Source organism: Chamaea fasciata, unplaced genomic scaffold (genome assembly GCF_029207755.1).
Source record: "Chamaea fasciata isolate MVZ Bird 193981 ecotype frontalis unplaced genomic scaffold, bChaFas1.0.hap1 SCAF_1, whole genome shotgun sequence".
Taxonomy (NCBI): Eukaryota; Metazoa; Chordata; class Aves; order Passeriformes; family Sylviidae; genus Chamaea; species Chamaea fasciata.
This window is the reverse complement of record NW_027094086.1, coordinates 123231624-123253488: the sequence shown is the minus strand read 5'-3', so window position 1 is coordinate 123253488 and position 21865 is coordinate 123231624. Positions and strand designations below refer to the sequence as shown.

Genomic DNA, 21865 nt, shown 5'->3' with positions numbered 1-21865 from the left:
CCGCTTTGCTTTTTTCTTTTTCTTTTTTTCCAAAAACTTGACTGACCTCAGTTTTTAAAGGTAATTATGTGTGTAGGCCATACCTCTCTTCACATGTTACCTGTTTTGGTACACCTGTTGAGCCTATGTTTCTTAGTTTGTTTTTTAAAAACTGTTTATTTTCCTGCTTTGTAGAAAAATAGCTAAAAGTTTTACTTGTGCTCCTTTCTTACATGCAGTTTTAGATTGTTGATGACCAATTTCAACTCCTTTGTCAGGGACACAAATCAGGTGAAGGCACGTTTATAAAAATGAACAGCAAAGCTCTAGCAAAGAATGTGGGTAAGAGCAAAAATTTTCCTGGAAGTGTTACAGTTCTTCTGCAAAGCCATCTACAGTGTCAACCTCTCATTCAAGAATTGTTGCTTTCCTTTATTGCATTTCCTTAGTTTTCCTGAACAGCTCAACAGGTGTCCAGTGCTTTAAATTGGTTGGAGATAAGGTTGGTTGCATCCTCTCCCTCCTGTTTGGCTTTTTTTTGTTGTTGTTGTTGGGGATTTTTTTTTAGTACTATGTCAAGTTAAAATTAATGGTTCACAAGTGAAAATTTGGGGGGTTTATCTCACTGTGATACCCTCTAACTGCCAACTAATGTAATAGCAATTTTTAAATTTGAAACTCAAGAAAAGGAGGTGATTTTCTGTAAGTTTATGGCTCGGCTTGTCTTCATTAGAAATAAGAAGATCATGTAGCTGTTGATTTTTATCTGATAGTACATAGGTAAGTCTGTATAACATACACAATTTCCCCTGTAGTGCCAAGTAAAGTAGAGGGGGAGTTTAGACTAAAAACAATCCCCACAAAAGCTTATTCAGGAACATTATCCAAATAAAAGATGTTTAAGCATATATATATATATATATATATGTATATATACACACATTCTGTGGAACATAAAATATTCCTCTGTGTTTCAGCTGGCCTTTAAAACACAACTACAAGTAGTTGACATTATACATAGTCTGCAGTTTCAATTCATGTCACATGAAACCTCAAAGCCTGGTGCTGCTCTTGGTTACCTTCAGCTACCTCAAGTTCATCTTGCAGGATCAGTTCTGGTAACTTTTCATTGTTTCCATTTACGATGCATATGGGGAAAAAAGAAATAACTAGGGTATGGCAGTATGCACCAGCATTTGGTGAAGCCAGAAACAGTCATTTTAATTTTCCTTTTTACAATGCCCTTACTTTAAAGTTATCTTCACTTAAATGTTTGTGACTTATACTCAGGTTAAAAAGTTGCATGTAGTTAAGAAAGTAACAGATTTGTGCTTTGCACCCTTGATGTTCTTGCTTCAAAGACTTCAATAATAACTTAAGACAGCCAACAACTGTCAGATTTTTAGGTTTGCTTGTACCCAGATGCAATGCACATATGTTGTGCAACTGATTTTAAACTGGGCTGGAGAGATCCCCAAAGAGGACAGGTTCACTGGTCAATGGACTGGATTTGCAAAGCAAAATGTCTAAGAAATTTCTGAAAATAGCAGACATAAGAAATACTTCTGTGATGAGAATCAGTTCTCCCTCAATTACTGCTTTGCCTGTCTGTCTCCATCCTTGCTTGTAAGTCATACTATGAATGAGATGATCTGGATAGGTACCAATCAAAAGTCTAATTATGAATGGAGCAATCTAGATCGGCGCTGACTCAAGAAGCTGTGTAATTTGCAGACACCTACACCTTACTGCAGAGAGCAGTTTCAGCTATCTTGAGAAGACTGAACTAAATTCTCCCATATGGTGCTGTTGCTCTAAAATGCAGCAGCAAGTGCTGTGCATCTTTATTTAAGAAAATGATGTTGATGTATTCTTATTTGATACCCCAGTTATTTTAATTTTACATTTGCAAAATAAATCTGGGGTCTAAAGCCTCTTGTTTAGCTAGAATTATTATTTATCTATTCTTTCCCTTTTACAAAAAGGGACTCACAAAAAGACTGAATTTCCATGTGTGTGCAATGCCGCAGTGGATCCTAACATTCAGCTGGCCTCTGATCTTTCCACAGTACAGGTAACAAACTGTAAGTCCTTGAAAAAAAAGCATTTGGTGCAGCACAGTCCATGGGAAAAAACACTCATTAAAATGTAGTTAATAAATAACCAATGCAGGACTAAGTTCTCAAACAGATGGTAGTCGTATGAAGGAGAAGGAAGGACTGACCCAGTCCTGGTATCTGTAGATGTGGGACTTTAGGAAGTAATGCCCATTTTTGGTGATTTAATATACAGTGCTGGTTTTTCAAAGGGTAAGGTTGTTAAGTCTTCTCCACTGGCCGTATCTTGGTGCACAGCCTTGCAGTACCCTGCCTGAATTCCACCTTGGTTTTTATTGGATAAGGCATCCTCTGCTTCCTGCCCAAAGCTGTTGTGTGGAAAAATCAAGAGTTCAAGGAGATCCTGAGCTTAAAGCTTGGCTTGTCAATGAGTTGACCGGTGACCTGAGCAAGTTACACAATCCTGCTTATGTCAGGTAATCCTTCTGTGAAACACATTAAATGATACCTGTCAGGATCTGGAATCAATAGAGCAAAACTAGTCTAAAGGGAATATAATGGTTCAGAATGATTAATTTGATTGGCTTCATCTACCTACAGGCTTGTAAAATACCTTTGATTTCACAAGTGTCACAAGTGGATGTAGTGAATGTTTATTCTCTGCACCAGTCAGGAAATGTAACTGTGTCACTTGAATATAAATGACAGAATTCCTGCTGCACACATCACGCTGTACGTGGGCTGACAGGTCCTCATGAGCGATCTTCCCTCGGTAAACCCCAGTGTGCACAGTTTGTCTCATGTGTTGTCTCTATCATGTGTCTGCATGACCTTGTGTACGTGTGGGTTGCTTTACACATGGATTTGTATTGCCTTCAGGGAAAGTTCTTTGGTATTTGCTCTCCCGTTTTTTTCTTTTTTTCTTTTTTTTTCTCTGAACAAAACCTTTACATGCTCACCATTTCCTGCAGACAACCTGCAGAAAGCAAGTTCATTTAAAATTTTGCTGTGATACTCATGAAAAACTTGACATACCTGCATATCTCAGTCGGGTAACATGAACTTCATACAGATACCAAATGTTTCATTTATGGTATCTCAGGCAGTTGCACTTTGGAGAGAGCAGAAAGAATGAGAATAGATGTGCTGAGCTTTGTGGTTCTCTTCAGAGTAATGAAAAAATGGAATGTGGAAATGCAATATAGGAAACTTCTGGATAACAACCAGAGTGGCTTTTCAGTGCCTGTTGTAAAGGTGAGGTGTAATCATCTGGTGCTTCATAGTAGTAGCAGAAGTATTTGAATTAATTGTTAGGGAAGTGTAAGGCCTGAGCCATATGCAGTTAATACAATGAGAAGAAACAAGCAACATAGACCTGTAGGTCTTACATAGTTAAAATCTCACTGATTTTGAGTAGAGGTTTTGCCTTGGAATGTGTGCTGGACCAAACTTTGGTTATGAATTCAGTTGAAGAAAAACATGGTAAAATGGAATGAAGCTGCTTTTTCTGTTTCTTGTTTTGAGATGACGTTGAATACAGACCAGTGCTGCCATTTTCATGTGTCTAATGCTGTAACAACTAATGTTATAGCGTTGCCTTTTCCTTCTTTTTTCATTCCAGTCATGGCTTCTGGTGCTATGTAGTTACCTGATGGTCTTGCTCTGTATTAGGAGGTATATTTATAGCTTGTGAGAAAAGCCTGAAACTCAAAGTACAAGGTTGACAAGAATAGCAAGTTAGAAAAGCTGGAAAGTAAATAAAAAACTACACAAAACATTACTTCAAAACCTCTTTCAGTGCTTTTCAGAGACCATTAAACGTTGCATTTAGTACAGAGGTTCTCTAGTACTGGTGCTAGGACACTAGCTCCCCTCTCTTCAGTGTGTTGAACTAAATCTCTTTATTGGAAAACAGCTTTTTACTTTGGTCATTTATTGCTTTAGCTGTTTGGCTTCAGAACATGTGTTGGTTTGCATTGCACTCAAACACACAGTTCCAGCCAGTCTTCCCTTCTATAAAACTATGTGCAGAATACATTTAGTTTGTTATGGTTTGCACTCGATATGTGGAGTGCTTGTAAAGCTTCTACTGCCAGAGCTTTAATCAGACCCACATTTCTGTGCTGACTGCCCAACCCCTCTCTTCTGCACTGTCTTTGCAGAAAAAACAAAAGCTGGGAGAAAGCAGAATCGATGGATAGGCTGCAAAATATGCACATTCATTTCAGGTTCTGGTGTAGATGATGGGGCGGATTTCAGACGTTGCATTTTAACCTTTCCCAACTACTGCTGGGGGTAGAGTTTCATATGTTGGGTACAATACAAAATATCATAGAGAAACCAGTCGGCAGATATTATTGTTAAACACACGAAAATCTAAAATGCTCTGTTCTGTGGATCTCTTTAACAGGCTGACTCCTCTGGGTCAGTTATTCTTAGCCTAGTTATTTTCATCTTATGGCATTACAGGTCTAAGATTAGCCTGTTAGGCGTTATCATGCCATCTGAGTTACCTCCTAATATAACTGTACACCGGAATGATTATTTATAGACAGAGCATTCTGTCATTTTTGCTTTATTTCTGGTAGTTTAAATAAGGAAGAGCAGCATTCAAGAAAAACCACAGATTCCTTCCTGCTGCCAAAACAACATGATAACTGCCTGCTGAGGGGCAGGGATATTGTTTAAAATGTGTGCTTGCAGCAGATGCAAACATCTTACCTCTCCTAAAACAAGATACCTCAGGGTACCACAGCTTCTATCTGTTCTGGAGGAGGGAGAGGGATGCCAGATTGATGCACCAAATGACAGAGCTGAGATGGGGTTGTGGCTGCTGATGAGAACAAGGATAACCAGGTGCTATTTTTAGAGGTCGGCTTTGTCAAGCTCCATGTTCAGTGTGAACATGTCACATATGCACAAAGCTCCTCCAAAATGGACCCATCTAATTTGGTTACATAAAAGTGATGTCTGCTGTACAAGTAGCCTTCTATGTGATCTTCACAAGACATAACAGGAAGCTTCAGCAAATTGACAAATTTTTAGTAAAGTGTTCTTCATGATTGCTACACAAACATTTCTGCTCAATAGAAAAACTTTAAACCTAAAGCGAGTTGTTGTTTAAGAACACAGTGAGGCTCATTCTCTCCTAAGGTAGTTCACTGGGATCTTTGTGTTTGTATGTGTATAACTAGGAGGAAGCTTTTAGTGGCAGTTTAGTAAAGAGCAGCAAAAATAGGAAAGTAGCACATCTTCAGCTGGGTGTCAGTGCAGCCTCTGCCTGCAGTTGTTGCTCAGGAAGCAGGCTGCTGACAAAATAGGGAAATATTAATGGATTATAATTATCTAATGAATTCCATCTCTTTTGGCTTTCTGCTCTAAATAAATGGTATGTTTCTGTGTTTGGGCAGATTTTGTATGTAATCAGGGGGCACCTGATTTGTTCTACTTTAAAATGTTACTGGTGTAAAAAGGCTTAAAAAATTGGTGGAAGCTCTGCATGGTTGAATGATACGGTGCTGGTTTAACTCCCATTATATAATAAGAAGTTGTTTTTTTGGTTTTTTTTTTTTTTTTTTTTTGGTCAGCCTGGCTGTTGTGTACATGACTGTAAAGGTACTTTGGCATTTAGCATAATGTGAGCATAGCCAACACATCTGTTTTATTTGTTTGGTGTCTAATGGCTGTAAACTCCTTCCAGCTTGTGGACTATACAAACATGATGAGTTCCAAGAATTCAAACCTTTTGCATCTGAATGTGCTGGAAATGCAGGTTGCTTTATTCTAATGATAACATGTTCTTTCTGCTAATAAGACTGAATATCATCAAAGGGAGACAAGAGAAGTAACGGCACGAATTCTTTGAAAATGCCAAATATATAAATCATGTTTTTACAGTCAAAGACTATTGTTCTTCTTTCATGATCTCTGTGGTTGAAGGTATGCATGCCACAGGGAGGAACCACAGTTATTCAATTTCAGTGAAGTCTGGAATGCAATAATGAGCAGGCTTAATGTTAATTTAATAATTTCCCCCAGTTGTTCTGTTCTTAATCCAAGTTTCCTTTTACTTTCTTGGTGCCCAAGGCCACCACCTTGTTGGTGTTGTACAGTAACAATATGAGAGAGAGAGCAGGAAAAACAGACCGTTAGTGCTTAATCTTAAACAGAGACTCTTTTTTGGACTTTTGTATTCATTCAGTAAAATGTTAGTGTTGGCCTTTTTATTTACCTGTTCATAACTCCATTTTTTGCAGAGACAGTAAGTTCTCTTACATCTCTACATCTACTTACTTGATTTCTAGATAAACATCCTGGTTGAAAATGTGTATTTTTCCTAAGCCTAAGTCTTTTTTTTACAGACACAAAAATGTAAAACTCCTAGACTCTTTGTATTTTAAATATTCTAATTTGAATTTGACCTTGAAGTTTTGAACTGCTTAAAAGAATATATGTATTGCAGTATCACAAAGAATCATAAAGTAAAATACCTAGATTTTCTGAGATTTTATGCTGACATAAATAGTGATGGAATTAGTATGAGGCACAGAATGGTGTTAGAAATAGCAAAAGGAAAATCATCTGTATTTGCATTTATGCTGTCTTTATATTAGCATATATTTATTTCATGTGGGCACATGATGTTAAAGGGCTATATAGAAATTTCTAGGATGCTTCAAAAGGCTTATCCTCAAAATTCTTGCACAGCAGCTGCTGAAATCTAGTGGGACCTAAATTCGGGACAGCATTTTACCTTGGTCTAGTAGCTGTCCAGCCTGTGTCATGCATATGCTCAAAACTGTTCCAGGCTCCAAAGAGGCATCTGCTCGTTTTCATGGACATATCAGAGAGTTTGCATCCTTTTATTTGCTGCCACTGTTCTCCTACAGGACCTGTATCAGAAGAGGAAGAAAGTTTTACTCTATTGTTTCTATTAAGTATTGTCAGTTGTTGTCACAGTAATAATTCCATAGGATATCATAAATTTTACTTCGGTTTTCTCAAGTACTATGGAAGAAGGACTGGCAGAAGAAGAGAAGGGTTTGAAGGTATGAGAGAATTTTATAAGTGGAGTAGTAGGGCAGAAATGAGCCATACAAGCACTTCCTATGTTAAAATGCTGTTGTGAGGGAGGGTGGGAAAGGCTCTGAAGATGTAAGAGAACTATGTGGGAGGTGGAAACCAGGGGATTTTGAAGCACAGTTCTAACTGTCCATGAACACAGGAAGAATATGGTTGAAAACAGTTAAGAAAGAAATCAACTGAGATGAGAGAAGTTTCTGTCAAAGAAATCTCTAATGCCGTCATGAAGAATACATGGGTAAGTGTGAATATTTTAGAATCAACAAGAGTTGTTAAAAACAACCCAGGGCTGTGTTACTCTTGTAATGACACATAAGCTAGTATTCAGGGATTTCTCTTGCCACTGGAGAGATTCTTTTTCTCTTTTCTTGGTCTGAAGTGAGGTTTGCGAGAGGGAGAGGGTAGGTAGATTTTGTTTATGCGCATAATTCAGATTCTGGTGCATCTCACCATCCTGAACTCCTTCCCACCAAGTGTAGCTCAGCTTTCCTGGAGAACCTGCAGAGCGATCTCAGCAGAGCTTTGCCATGAATTGCCATCCCTGTGTCAGCTGCACCATTCCTGTCTTGCCTTTTCTGCTTGACCTAGTAGGCAATTCTCTGAGCTCTGTGCTGATTTTCTCATTTGTTTTTTCTTCTTGTGCTAGTGTATACAGGGTGATAATGTGGCATCTGGAGAACTTACTAAGAAGGGAAATTACAAATGCCAAAATCAAAGGGAAATGGGCAGACAAATAAAGCAGGAATGCTAATGTAGCCGAATTAAGTAAAGGTGATGCTATGGATGATTAAAAATACTAATACTGACACAGCTATTTCTTTTAAAAAATATATGGTTAGAAATGGTAATATTTAGAAAAAAATTACCCTTGGGCTAAAAATTTTAAACCTCATCTAAGAAAGAATGCCCCTCTCTGGTTACTGGGTCATACATATCTACTTGTCACCAGGATGCATTTACAAAGGTTTATATATATTGCCTTATTACCAGTCTTACTCTGCCTGTCCTCCAGAGGACACTGGCATGGCTAAATTAAAACCTGTCAGAAATTTTGGAAGCTTTGGGTTTAACAAGTTAGTTGAGGTAGGCTTGAATGAGTGCCTGAGGCAAAGTGGATTTCTTTTTGCAGGCCTAGCAGCCCACCGGAGGCAGATGCACATTCTATAAACCTCCTCATCTGTCTGCCCTTCTTCATCTGTAGATACCCAAAGGTGTGCAGCAGCACAGGTTTGTTCCCAAGAGTTCAGAAACTCATTCTTAAAGGTCTGTCTTTGTTATTTCTTCTAGGGAATACTATTGCAGGTCTGTTCTGGTAGTGATTAGGAGATCTAGGTGCATGGCTGGTTTGAAAACATTACCAGCTAAATAGTCTTTAGCGTTGTCTTGCCAGCTCAGAAAGACATGACTGCATGTACAAATGTGGACTGTTCCTTTTCTTCCTTTCTTCTGGACCCTCATTCTTCTGATGGACAGTCACATCACTTGTACCAACACTGGGGTGGTGGAATGAAGAGATGACCTTGGTTAAAACATGACCCCCAGGCCCCCATGCCACTGCAGTGTGTGCTGCAGTGTGGGGAAGGAGGGCATCATCCTTGGGGTCAGAGGGAGTGGGGAAGGGAGGCACAACCATTCCTCTCAGTTTCATCTATGGGATATGTTGGCCCCAAAATACATTAAACAGCTGATTGGGAAATCTTCGGTAGATTTCACCTTGCTTCTCTCAGCATTTTACAGGACAGAGCCTAAAATTTCACACTTAAGTAGCACCTTGTTAGACTCCAGTGAACTACATAGCACTTTACCATTAAGTATAATTTATGCTAGTTCTGTCCCTGTGAAGCTGTCAATAATTTACCTTTCATCATCCACAGGGCACATTTTATCTGTTAATGTGAAAGGAAAATACCCTAAAAATGTACATTGTTTTGCATTAAGTAGAGTATTCTATCTCTGGTGACTGCAGCAACCTGCACCAAAACTGAATGTACTGGAACCAGTAGCTGTCTTCATCTCAAAGCTGTATCAGTACTAGTACAGTGTCTGTTCCAGGAAGGTCTTCCTGGCTCTTGCATTCACTTGCTGGTACATTATTTGTGGAGAAAATGTTTTTCCAGACATTCTCCCACTGCAGTCCCTCCTGTCCTCTAGTTTTGTAACCCAAGTGTGCTTTGGTATGTCCTTAGACTTCCTAGACAATCTGGAAATCAGTAGAATTCAAGTTATGGGAGAAAAATTTTTCCTTCGTGTATCTTGTTTCCTGGTCGCTAGTTAGGTACTGTAACCAAATATTTCCCAATGTAAACCAAAACCATAAAATAACTGACACGCTGACATGTTAGCAAACGGAGATCAAAAGGACCGTATAATTTTCCCAGTTGTTGCTATGAATTTCTTACTGAGTGCAGTTTCAAGTTGAAGGCGCAGTTTGAGTCTCGTGACTGGCACAAGGCTGTACAGACATTTTTTGGATCAGAACCCTTCAAAACGACTGTGCTCTCCACAGTAACAGCCAAAGTAGAAGATGCCAGATCTGAAAGGAGAGAATTTTTTCACTGCTGTTGCTTTGCTGTGAAAGTCTGCACATCTGAGCTGGTGACAGCCACAAACTGTGTCCCCAGTGGGACAGAATGGAGAACTAGAAGCATTAGTTAGTGACAATCATGTAGGAAGTAACGTTGTGTCCAGCTCTCAGGAGGTGCTATTTGACTAATTGTCCAAACTCTCAGTAGAGAGAAGAAAACTCATCTTTCTCCTTAGATAACAAGTTCAGATGCTTAAACTTCATGATTCTGAATGCAATTATAAAGTCTACCTGAAAGACAGTAGTTACTTTCTGCAGGAGGAAGGCTGTATATATTAATCTTACATTTCTGCACTAAATCTGCTTTGGTTTTATGTAACCCTTACTTGGCACTCCCCAGAAGGCCTGTAGTTATGCAAATAATTATCATTCATAATATGGTTTTCCTCTTCCAATATAGATGGATGGATGCTTAGGTGGATATAAATAGTACGTGTTCCATGCAAAAAAAAAAGTATCGTAGTGCAAATGAAAATCAGACTCTTTCTACTTATGGAAGTCTTCCCAAGCTCTTAATCATCTTAAATCCAATTAGTGTTTTCCTGTTTCTGACATGGTTCCCTTTGAGATGGGATAACAGAACTGGAATATTTCTGATGACAAAGCCTCATTGATGAATATGAAAACTTACTTTTATCCTGCTTTCAGCACTTTTCAGTTTTGGATCTGGCTGTACGTTGACCACATGTTGTCACTGAGCTGTCTGCAATGACAGCCATCTGTTTTTAAGGTTATATTAAGGTTAATGAAGCACAGTAAGGCATATTCTACTCATTCCTCCCAGTAGAAATTACCATACACATGCAAAAAATGAGTGAACTCTTGTATTTTGTTTCCCTATCACAAAGCTTTATTAGGACCTCTGGCATTCCTCAGAGCCTTCCGTGAAATGTCCTGAAGAGATTTGTTTCATCTGTGGTTTTAACCCAATCAATCTTTTTTCCATTATTCTTCTTTCCAGACCTCTATTAAAATAGCAATTACTATTGCCTCACTGCACTATCAACCTTTCCTGAAATTCAAAAAGAATATTTATTTCCCTTCTGTTTTTTATCTTTAAAACCATTTTTGATCAGCTATAGAGTTCTTGTAACTTCACATAAAGTTACAGAACAGGGCACAAATTCCAGTGAGACACCTTGTGAAGGACATTTTGCAAGTCCAGATTAGTCTGTGGACCAGATCCTTCACTAGTACCAAGTGTCACAGCCCCAGTAAAATCCAGACCCTTTTTCAGTCACCATCTTATTAACCCTTTGAAAGAATTTTTTATGCTTTTATATTTCAAAGTATGTATACAACTAGAATTCAAAGCTCATAACTGCATCTTAAAAAATCAGTTTGCATCAAACTTGATTTGTTCCCTCAAGTTTAAACAAAAATTGGCTCAGTTGTGACTGTTAATGGGGGATATAGTTTCTTAGAGAACATATGGGGAAAGAATATCTCTTTGCTTTTTATCTTTTAAAATTACATACATGGCTCTCATTTGGCTAGAATAATTTTTGCTAAGACAAAACATTATAAATTTTAAATTCAAAATAACTTGTTTTAAAAGTGTCAGGAGATTAAAGCAATTACAGTAGTTTACACATTTCAATCTGGACTTGTGTGTTCACAATTATAGCAGTATAAACAGATCATATTTAAAATGAACAAATTTTTTGTGGTTGTTTCACCACTCATTTGCGATCCTGTCTGTAGCTGTGGTCCAGAGTTTAAAATGAAAAGAAAATATAAAGATTACAAATCTGATATAAATACTAGAGGATAAAACATATGAAAAGGGATTAAGGGAGCTATATTTATAGCCTATAACAGAGAGCTCAAGGGACACGGGCACTGGCTATAAATAACTTTAAGGTAACAATATAAATGAAGGAAGGGAATTATTTGTTCTCAAAAGATGGTAAAGCATGAAATAGTAGCCTGAAGCAAAGAAAAGAATAGTTTAGATGTTAGAACTTCTTTGTCTCAGTAAGACCTATGGAGAGCGGAGACATAAATAACTAAGGTAGGAGGCTGAAGCAGTTTCTAAAGCACCAACTGCAGCTATTTGGCTACAGATTAAAATTACTCGTAGAGGAGTTATGTTACAAAATTCATAGGGCTAGATTTAGTGGTGCAAGTGTTTTTTTTCTATTTTCTTACCTGTTATATTTTATAATGCCCACATTTCATGGTATATGTTAATTTCTCATGAAAACTATGTAGCTAGAACATTCCTTGCAAGATTATTGAGGATCTTTAACCAGATTAAGGGTAAAAAAATGTTATTATTCAGTTATAACTTCATTTATTAGTTGAATTTAAAGCTGTGCTGTTTCCATCAAAGTAGTGAAGTTTCCTGATGTAATTTGTTCTGGACTGAAGTAAGAAGTCCTCTGTTCTCCACAGTCCCTAGATGAGGTGGTAGCTGTTGAACACTGTAGCCTAAAGTTGCTGGGTAGGCAAAACAGCTTCTGTGTAATTGTACATGATGATATCAGAACACGGGGCACTTGCTGGGTACTGCTGACTTCACTAGCATGAAATGGCTCATGTAGGTTGGGTGCTGGCATGGTTCACAGTGAGCCCTGATGCAGCCATGACAGAATTAAGAAGGAGGAGACATGGCACAAACCCCAGCACAAACTGGAGTGTTGTAACAATCCCATTGCCTACAGCGGTAGACCTCTCAAAACAATATGGTTCTAGTTCAGGTCATCACTTGGACATGTTTTTCTTGGTTCTTCCTTTATTTCAATGTGTCTGAGGGGCTTCTTAATGCTGCACATTTTATTTTTCAATTTAAAAATTTTGGATGAGATTGTTTTAGTGTAACCCAGCTGAAAGAAGTCATATCACACCTGTCATCGAGAGTAATGCAGGAGACTTGAAAGACTGAAGTTCTTTCTTGGTGGTGTCAAATATGCTTGAGAGTGTGTAGGTGAGAGAGGGAGGGAGAAATCAATTGAGTAAAGGAGAAGAACTGCACAGGTATGTTTGGACCTCTACAGATGACATATCACTATCTTGGTCTAACTTACTATGGCTTTTTAAGTGCTCAATAGGCTTTTATGTATCACAAGAACAATACAAAAAATGTAAATGTTGCATTGTTAAATTAAGATGACAACTGTTTTATCTCTGCTTGTATAATATGTAATCCACTAGGTAATAATAGTTTTGAGGGACTTACACAGTTTTAGTTGTTATGTGCGATATCTATCCAAAATATTGTCTGCGTTTATATTGATTGATTAATACAGATGTGTTTGGCATGCATAGCTTCAATAAGTTTCTGTATTGCAAGAAGAGGAATATAATGTCTACTCATTCCTGCCCAAGATTTTATACTCAATAGCCTTAGACTCTTGCATTGTAAGCACTAGACATTCACACTGCTGTTAAATCAGGCAGGGTCTCCTCTTGAATTACAAACTTTTAGGCACACCTGAACCTGAGGATTTTAACTATTACTGAATTGTGTTCAGTATATAATAGCTCAGAACATGTACCTGAAATTTCTCAGGCATTTAGTCAATATTTAGCTCTTTTCATGTCTTTCCTTTGTACCTCTTAGCTGTTAATTTTTGCAGCTTTGAAAAATCTGTCTTAAAAGGTAATTAATAATATTATTTCATGTGGATAGTAGAGAAAAAAAAAATTAAGATCCTGTATGGTAGAGGACTTCATTTGGTTTTATACCTACCACTTATTTTTGTCATCCCTTTTTGGCCACACTCAAACCCACGTTCCCTCTTATCCAGATGACAGCGCTGGAAGAATAACTTCTCACTCAGAGGCCAGCCTTTGAAATCTGGTGTGCCCCAAATGCAAGGTGGCTCTGGAGGTACAGTGCTGTTAGGAAGACCTGTGGTCTTACTGGATTTGAGATACGTTTTGAAGAGAGTGCTTGTTGTAGCTTGTGGATCTGTGGTAATCACCTGTCACCTCTGCGGAGCAGGCACCAGCTACCTCCTGGCACCTCATTTCACTCCGTGGCCTTTGGATTGTACATGCCAGTGTCCGAATATTGATAATTGTCTGGGAACTAATAATTTCACTTACATGAAACAAATGTGCTTTGGGAAAGATCCAGCTTTTCTAAGAGATTAGACTTCTAGGAAACAAGAAATCTGGTTTAATTTATTTATTTATTAATTTTTATTTCGTCACATGGCTTGTGAAGATCTTTTCTTCTGTCACCTTTGTGTCTGTTTTTCTTCTCAGGGAGATTGTAGCTCATGTGCCATAAAAGGTGTTGCTTATGGTTTTCTTTTCAATATGACCCATATGGTTGACAGCAGAGCTGCCTGATGTCTCTGCTTGGACTTCCCTGAATTGCATTGCTTTATTCTGTCAGAAAAACTCAATAGTGTTGGGACATGATGACAGCTGCACAATGGTCCTTGTACAAACAAATGTTCTCCCATCATGAAGGAAATTAGGTGGAAGTGTTTATCATCTCTCTGGCTTGGGATTCTTTGGCCTGAAGAATGTCTTAAGTGTATAGGATTTATGTTAGTTATGAGGCCCCTATGCACTAAAATAACTTCCAAGGCCTGTTGAAAATCGGAGTGGACTAAATTAAATTAAATTAAGAAAATATTACTCCTAATTTCCCAAGATTATTAAGATGGCACTTGCATGTTTACTTTGATTTTTTAGTTGAAAGAATAAAGAAAGCAATCTGCAGCCTATCAGATTTTCAATGAAAATGGCACTAAGATGAAATATCTAGTTATTTGGCATGCATAGTGTCACATTTCAGTATTTAATGTTTATTATGTTTTGAATGCACTGTCCATAAATTCTTTAATATATTTTTCTGCCAAGGGGCATCTGTCTTACACTGTAAAAGTCCTTATCACTTCATTTATTTCATCTTCTTGACTGATGGTATTCTAGTTTCCTACTAACTTTTTCAAAGTAAAATAAAATTAAGTCAACTTTTTTCTTAATTTTGATTTCTGGTGTCATTTTCACTTTGTTCTTTCTTACTTCATGCAAAGCTGTGAATTTAATGACAAGACGTTTGGAAGGCTTGGATTCTGCCTTAGCATGGTGAAACATTTTTTGAGGGGAGAAATCACCAAATGAGAAAAAACAAAGAATACAAAATTATTTATGATCTGGGACAAAATTATTTGCATTTTGTATATGCAGATTGTGGCATTAATTCAAATCACTTGGATAATTTGTCACAAAATGCGAACAGCTCTCAATTATACTGGTAAAAGTGACTTTCTCACAGTGTTCCTTAGGGCATGTTTGTTTGCTTGATAAAATGTATAGAAAAACTGTCTGTCTAGTAGATGGGTGCCAGTTCCTATCCACTTTGTGTTTTGACTTTTATTGGACTAAATAATGCAAAAATGTTGATTACTCATTCACCTTGACATGACTAAATATCCAATTTATCCAAACTCTAAACATTTCTTGCTGTTCCAAAATTAATGATCTTAATTTATATCTGATGCCAGCTGGTAAAGTCTGGAATTAAACTGCCATTTTCTTTCAATTACTTGTCTTTATATATGGAAAAATATTCAGAAAAAGTTACTCCCTGATTTGAAGTTTCATTTGCTTGTATGTGGGCCAAAAGCAAATGTTATGCATCTGTGAAGGCTTACATACTTTTATGAACTTGAAAAGGGAAGCATGAAATTAAGTATTATTCTTACTTATTATAGAAGGAACAAAATCACATGCTGATGTTCTTCAGTCTTTCAGGAAATATTTTATCTTTAGAATGGAGGCCCCAGGGCTGCCGTGCACTGCTGAGCCTGAGGCCTCTGCAAAACTATATATTCTTACGCATTTTTTTCTGGCACCTGTGCCTACACTGCCGTTGTAGTTGCTTGAGAAGTGAGAAAGCGATACAGGCAGTAAGGCTTTGCTGAGCTCCCTCCTGCTGAAGCTACTTGGCTATAAGCGAGCAGAGAAGTAAATGAAAGCCGTTGTCCCAGTTTCATTACTGCAGTGGGATCACGACAATTGGCAGGAGCCCCAGGACACCCAGAGGTCACTGTGGGGAGAGGGACAGAGCTGATTCCATTTTTTAAGTCTGAAAATAAGTTTGTGATAAGTAAAGCTATGAATAAAATAATGTTTTATGCCTGTTAAGTACTGTAAGCTAAACAGCAGACTGCTGAATCTCTGGGTTCTGATCCAAGAAGGCAGATACCTTGTGTTTAAAGCTCTGGTGCTTAGACACCCATACCTTTTTTCCACCAATTTGAAACGGTGTGTATTATACCTGGAGTTAACCCCATAAATCTGTTATAAAGAAGACCTTTTGCTGAGAGATTCTGGAAGTAGCAGATCAAGAAAAAGTTCCTTATGATTAAAGAGCTAGGTGAAATTAAAAGACGATGTAATCATTTTTTAATGATTACTGTCTGAGAATGATTACAATGGCTATGAAAAAGCGATGAAGTCTTACACTTCAACTGTCATAATAAATGTCACTAGATCTTCAGCTTAGCACATTGAAAAGTTTTGTGTGGCTGTAAGTATTCAAGACTTCACATTAATAAGGGCTTTATCCAGTGTCATTGGTAACTTGGTTGGGTGTTCATCATCATCTTCAACTTGATTGCAGCCTTTGAAAGTGCTTTGTAAAACTTACATTCCTTAAAGCAGAGGCAAATTTTTTGAGGAATTTTTGAGGAAATTAACTTCTGGTTTCATGCTCACAAAGAACTTAGTGAAATTATTTTAGTGTTATGAAATGACAGGACTCACAGGTTTATATGAGGTCTTAAACTGAGAAGACTAATCGTCAGTTACTTGGAACTGGATTACCCAAGCTTTTCAACAGGCAAGGGAAAATGCATTTTAGGATAGCAAGGTGAAATGATTATCAAGTCCCATAAGTTATATGATCTTTTATTTTTAACCATCTGTTAGTAGGAAAGAACTGGTAACTCTTTTCTTTCATTGCTGGTAACTCTTTCTTTCTTACTGTTCAGATATTTTCTCCTTGTCTACTCATGCCACATTTTATACCAGAATAGAATGGAATCCTCATTGTAATGGTGGTGAAAAATTAAAAGGCTTACTCTTAAACCAGTGTAGCTTTGAGATTTTCAGACTACTTTGATGTGCTAGCAACATTTCTACTTTAGAAGGAAATAGCAGTAAATATTTGTGAAGCTTGTGATGGTGCTATTCAACTGTCTGCTAAAATCTGGCTGCTTTTTTTTTTTTTTCCCTCCTGTTATTTTTGGCTGAAACTTTTCAACCATTTTTGAGAAAGGAGCTAGACAAAAATAGACTATTCTGTCCTTGAAAAGTTCTACCTGCCTTATTCTAGAGCATGAAACTGATGCTCTGCTGCTTTAGATCAGGAACTTGGCATGTGATACTTGTGGCTGAAAGACGAATTTTCATTTTCACTGTGCAAATCTATTTTTGTTGGCCAAATTTAAATTGCAGATCAAGTTTTACTTTGTGTCAAGGTCTTCTGTCTTCAATTAGCATGTTTTGTTCTTGTCCTTTTTATCGATCTTGATTTTCAAGGCAGAGCAGCCAAAAGCAGCCCTGGTGCAATTCCAGGTGCCTCAAGCAAAGGCAGGATCTTGTTGTATCCCTCAGCTTGTCTTGCAGACCCCTCCACCTCCGACACCAAGCATGGTAACAAGTAGACTTTAATGAAAGGCCAGTTGGAAACTGGAAGCATAAGGGAGAGAAGGGGGGGGGGGGGGGGGGAAAGAAAAATAAATAGGGAAGAACTGACTGATTACCCAAGGAGGCTGTGTCTGGTTGAGGGCCACAGGGAAGATGGAACAGGTTGAGAAGGATGGGGCTGGATGGAAGGTGGGAAGGATAGGAGCCAGGAGCAGCTTGGATGGAAGTGGCAAAGAATTCATAAAGGACCTGAGAAAGGACAAAGTGCAAGAAGTCAGTAGGATTAGGAGCTGTGTAAGCTCATCACATTTCTTTCTTACAGAACTTTCGTCTATGGCCATAGTGGATGAAAGGTGAAATGGTTTCCGTAACTTCATGGTTTCATGCCTGGCTACAGGCATTATTAACTCCATGCTGTTTGTATCCTACTCAGGATGCTAAGTTTATTAATTTCTTCCTGAGCCCACTTAATAGAACTTTTCTAAATATGAATATATTCACACATCACCTTTTGTTAAACAGAAGAGATTGTTGTGGCTGTGTTACAGATAGGAACTAAACATTTAAAATATAAGCATACTGAATATCTGTGAATTCATGGTACCCTTGTTAAAAAGATAAAGGCTTGAGGTTTCGGCCTGCTTACTTTATATAGAACTGTTATTTAAGGCAGGGTTTGGGGGCTTAATTTTTTTAGTCTAACTTGAGTTTTAATAAAGTATTTAATATAAAAAAATATTTCATTCATTTATTTATCTTTAAAAGCCAGAATATTTTTTGAGGTAAAAGATTTTTTATCTTTATGCAGAGTGAAGTGAGCTTCGCTACAGGCAAGGAATAATTACCTGAGCCCTCTGTCTGTCTTCGTGGAAGTGTTATATATGATTTCTCAGAGTCATAACATTTTCTTCCAACATATCAGTCCTTTGGATTTTGCTAAAGCCTGTTTAGCTAAAAATTGCTGAGAGTGAGTGACTGATACAAAACAAGTTGATACTATAATATTTCTGAGAAATACTGTCAGTTCTTGTGAACTATCTTTAGTGCTTCTTCTTTGTTTCTAGTGGCTTTTCTTCAACATTCAAGCTGTTGTTTTGCTGACTCACTGGTACAATTTCAGAAATATCCTGGATACAAATAGTATCACTCTGTATTCATTCGCATGTTCTCCTTTGTTTTAGGTTATCTTTGGGTAAATTATTGAAATGTCTATGGATACTTCGCCTTTGAATCCTTAATTATCTCGCAGTAGAAGTAAAAACACCTAAAAAGCTTATGAAGCTTGCAAAATTGGGAACTTGGGATATGTCCGAACTAAGCTACTTGTGCAGATGGGTGTAATTCACATGCTTGTTCTAGTGAGTTCCTAGAGCTTAAAGGAAGACAAGAAAGCATTAACTATGACATGAAGTTTGTGGAACACTGTGCACTTTGATTACAATGACCACAGGCTTATCCCAGACTTGCTGCCTCAGGATAACAAAAGCTGTCCTTCCAGTGTTTTTGGGGTGACTACCCCATTTCTGATTCATTCTGCAAGAACCCAGGAATTAGAAAATTCCAATCTCTCAGTGGCATTTCTTGGTAGTTTCTTAAGTTGCAACAGGAATGAAAAACACCAGCTTAAGTATAATATCTATCAGTGATTAGCTGATAACAGCCCAGGCAGAGCTGTAATGAGCAGGGTAATGCTGAAGTGGAGTGAATGAGGAAGGGAGGAAAGGAGAAGGAGGAAGCTATAATATTTCTCCTGTGTGCCTTTGGTGAAAATTTCCAAACAGCCACGAGGAAATGATTTACTGTCAGCCTCTCCCCAGTTAATCAGCTCAGTTTTCAATGTAAGCCTGACTGTGTTTGTAACCATAAGCAGTTTCATATTGCTCTGAGTCAGGAAAACAGAGAAACAGAGGTTTGCTATGTATGCAGTTCTGATAGGTAGAATTTTTTTTCTACTTTAGTAAATAAAATGGCAGTTGCCTGCATTACAAAGATGTAAATACTGTTTATACATCTTAGAATCCCTAATTAATGGAAGTTGGACCCTCAAAATCTTCCTCTGGTGCTCAGCAGTCCTTTCTACAGTAAGGCAGAATAGAGGAACTCGGAGTGCTTCAGTGCTCCTCCAGAGCACACCAAACTGACACTACTCTGCCCCTCTCCCTGAATGCTGTGGAGACATCAGGCTTTCTTGCAGCCAAAACACTTAGTCTGACAGGTATAAATTTTAAGGTGTTGAGGAGGGATAGGGATAAATAGATTTGCTTAGCTAGTTTTTATTGGTTCCTTGTTTTTTTTTTTTTTTTTTTTTTAATTTCTCTGTCTCCTTAGTTTCATGCAGAACATTGAAGCTTTGGGCTTATACATGGCTTACCTGGAGTCAGGAATGTACTTGTTTGAATGGGTGTGAGGGGAAACTAAGTGAAATGTTCCTTACTAGTGATGCTTATGTCAGGGGTAAGAAAATCCATTTGCCTTACAGCCAGGTGCTCTGTTGCAGTCACTGTTCAAAGCTGCTTTGCTTTTTGAATTAAAATGAACTGTGCAATGAAGTTACTGGAATAAATTCACCCCTCTAAATTCTCTGGCCACCTACTGAAATCATTAACCAAATGTAATGAAATTATGGCCTCTGATCAGCCAAGTATATAATTTGCTGATATGTGGAAGAGCCTTGGCTCGCTGTTTCACTTGCTCATTCTTGAAATGTTTGTACCTTGGCACAGGGATTTCTGTAATGGGAGTGACATAAGAGTGACTATTCTAGATAATAAGTGTGGAATCAATATAATATATAATTCTACATCTAACTTAAGCTCACAAATAAGCTATTTTACAGCCCATATACTAAATTTTCTCCCTGATATTTGTACTGCAAGGATGTCTTATAGCTTTACACAGGTCAGCTACATTTCTGGACCATGCTACTCTTTCAATGTAAAGCCATCAGACTGACAAATCCTTTTTATAAACTGCAGTTGGAATAATTCTTGACTTGGGCAATGTATTCATGTATTTATACCCCACGTGATGAGAATTTTTTTTTTAAGTTCTTGATTTTTTGTGATTTCAAAGGAATTATTTCAATGATCGTCATCAATTAGAATTCATGATGTAAACTACAGTCATAAGGCCTTATGATAATTACAGCTTCTGAGATGCAAAGGAAAGATAAGAGACATGGGGAGAAAGGAGATGCATTTTGTTCTTTCCCTCCTTTTCACATTCAGGTAACTTCTCACTGGGGCATAATCTAGTTATTAGTTTGAAAAACTTTAGTACTATGCAAGTATTTGTTAATAGTAGCAATCTTAAGAACTAACAATAATTGACAGTATTAATAGTAGTAATAGTAATGGAAGCAATGATAAATTTGGACAGTGTTGCTTCTCCCAATGGTAATAAACCACAGCTACAAAACATAGAAAGAGAGGCAGGATAACATTTGTGTGGATTCTAACTGGGAAGTGCAGTTGGAGCTCATAGGCAGTTCTGTTAGCATCAGTTCCTTTTTGTGTACTTTGTGGTACACAGTCCAAATGGAAAGTCAGTGTGAAAGACATTAAAGGTTAAGAGAGAAAATGAGGTGGGAGACAGGCTTCTGTAGTGGGGAAGAATGAGAAAGTGAGAGTGGAAAGAAAGGAACATTGCAGAAAGTAGTGTGTAGGTGGAGGTAACGGATAGATACTGTGAGCAACCTCAAGCCCTTTTTGAGGAGGATAAGACATTAAAGAAAAGCAGGAATAATGATTTTCTATTGAGTTACAAGCATCAAACTGGCAAAAAAAGAGTTAATCAAGTTATATTTTGGCAATAGAAAATCAAATGTGAGATGACATTTTAGCTGTGAGGCCCACTTTAGGCTGTTGAAAAGTAGTGGAGTACTAACAACATTCTATTTTTTCCACAGCCTCAAGAAAACCTCATGGCTGCAGTGTCGCTGCTAATTTACTTTTACATTTCATCACACGTTAGTTTTACAAAGTGTATTGCATGTCCTTCCAAAGCCTTTGTTAAAATTTGTTTACATTTTGAAGGTATATTTTTCACATTTTAAGGGTGAAGGGTGTTTGCACCTTCTTTATACTGTTAAAGTAACAGCTTGCATCATGATTAGCTGTCTTAGCAGAATTAAGAGTAAAGTCTATCTCCATAGAATTAATTCTATAACTTACTGGAATTTTACTGAAACAAATACCACTAACAAAGCTGCAGAGCTAAATGGAAACATGTGCTCTGAGCTTGCTGTTAGGTAACTTGAGGGCACATCGCTGCTGTTACGTTATCTCTTCTCTTCCATTTGGGTCCAGGTTTGTTTTCCTTATTCATTTAAAAATAAATGAGAGAGAGAAGGACATGGCTGTACTGAGTGTGTATTGTTTCTACAAGGGTAGCTTATAAACAGATTATCAAAACAAACATTTGTGCCACACTTCATTCCACAAATAGAGAGCTGTCTGATAGTAGTCAGCATGGTGTATCTCATAGAGAACTTGAATTTAATACCAGTGTTAGGCTTTATGTAAGAAGATAGCCTATAAAACTGGAG

At 37.7% G+C, this 21865-nt stretch overlaps 1 protein-coding gene across 10 annotated transcripts in view; it reads left to right on the top strand.

The window, feature by feature from the left end:
* HDAC9 (histone deacetylase 9) overlaps positions 1–21865 on the top strand; it is a 457129-nt gene that overhangs the window by 180111 nt on the left and 255153 nt on the right. The gene's annotated exons all lie outside the window — the stretch shown is intronic.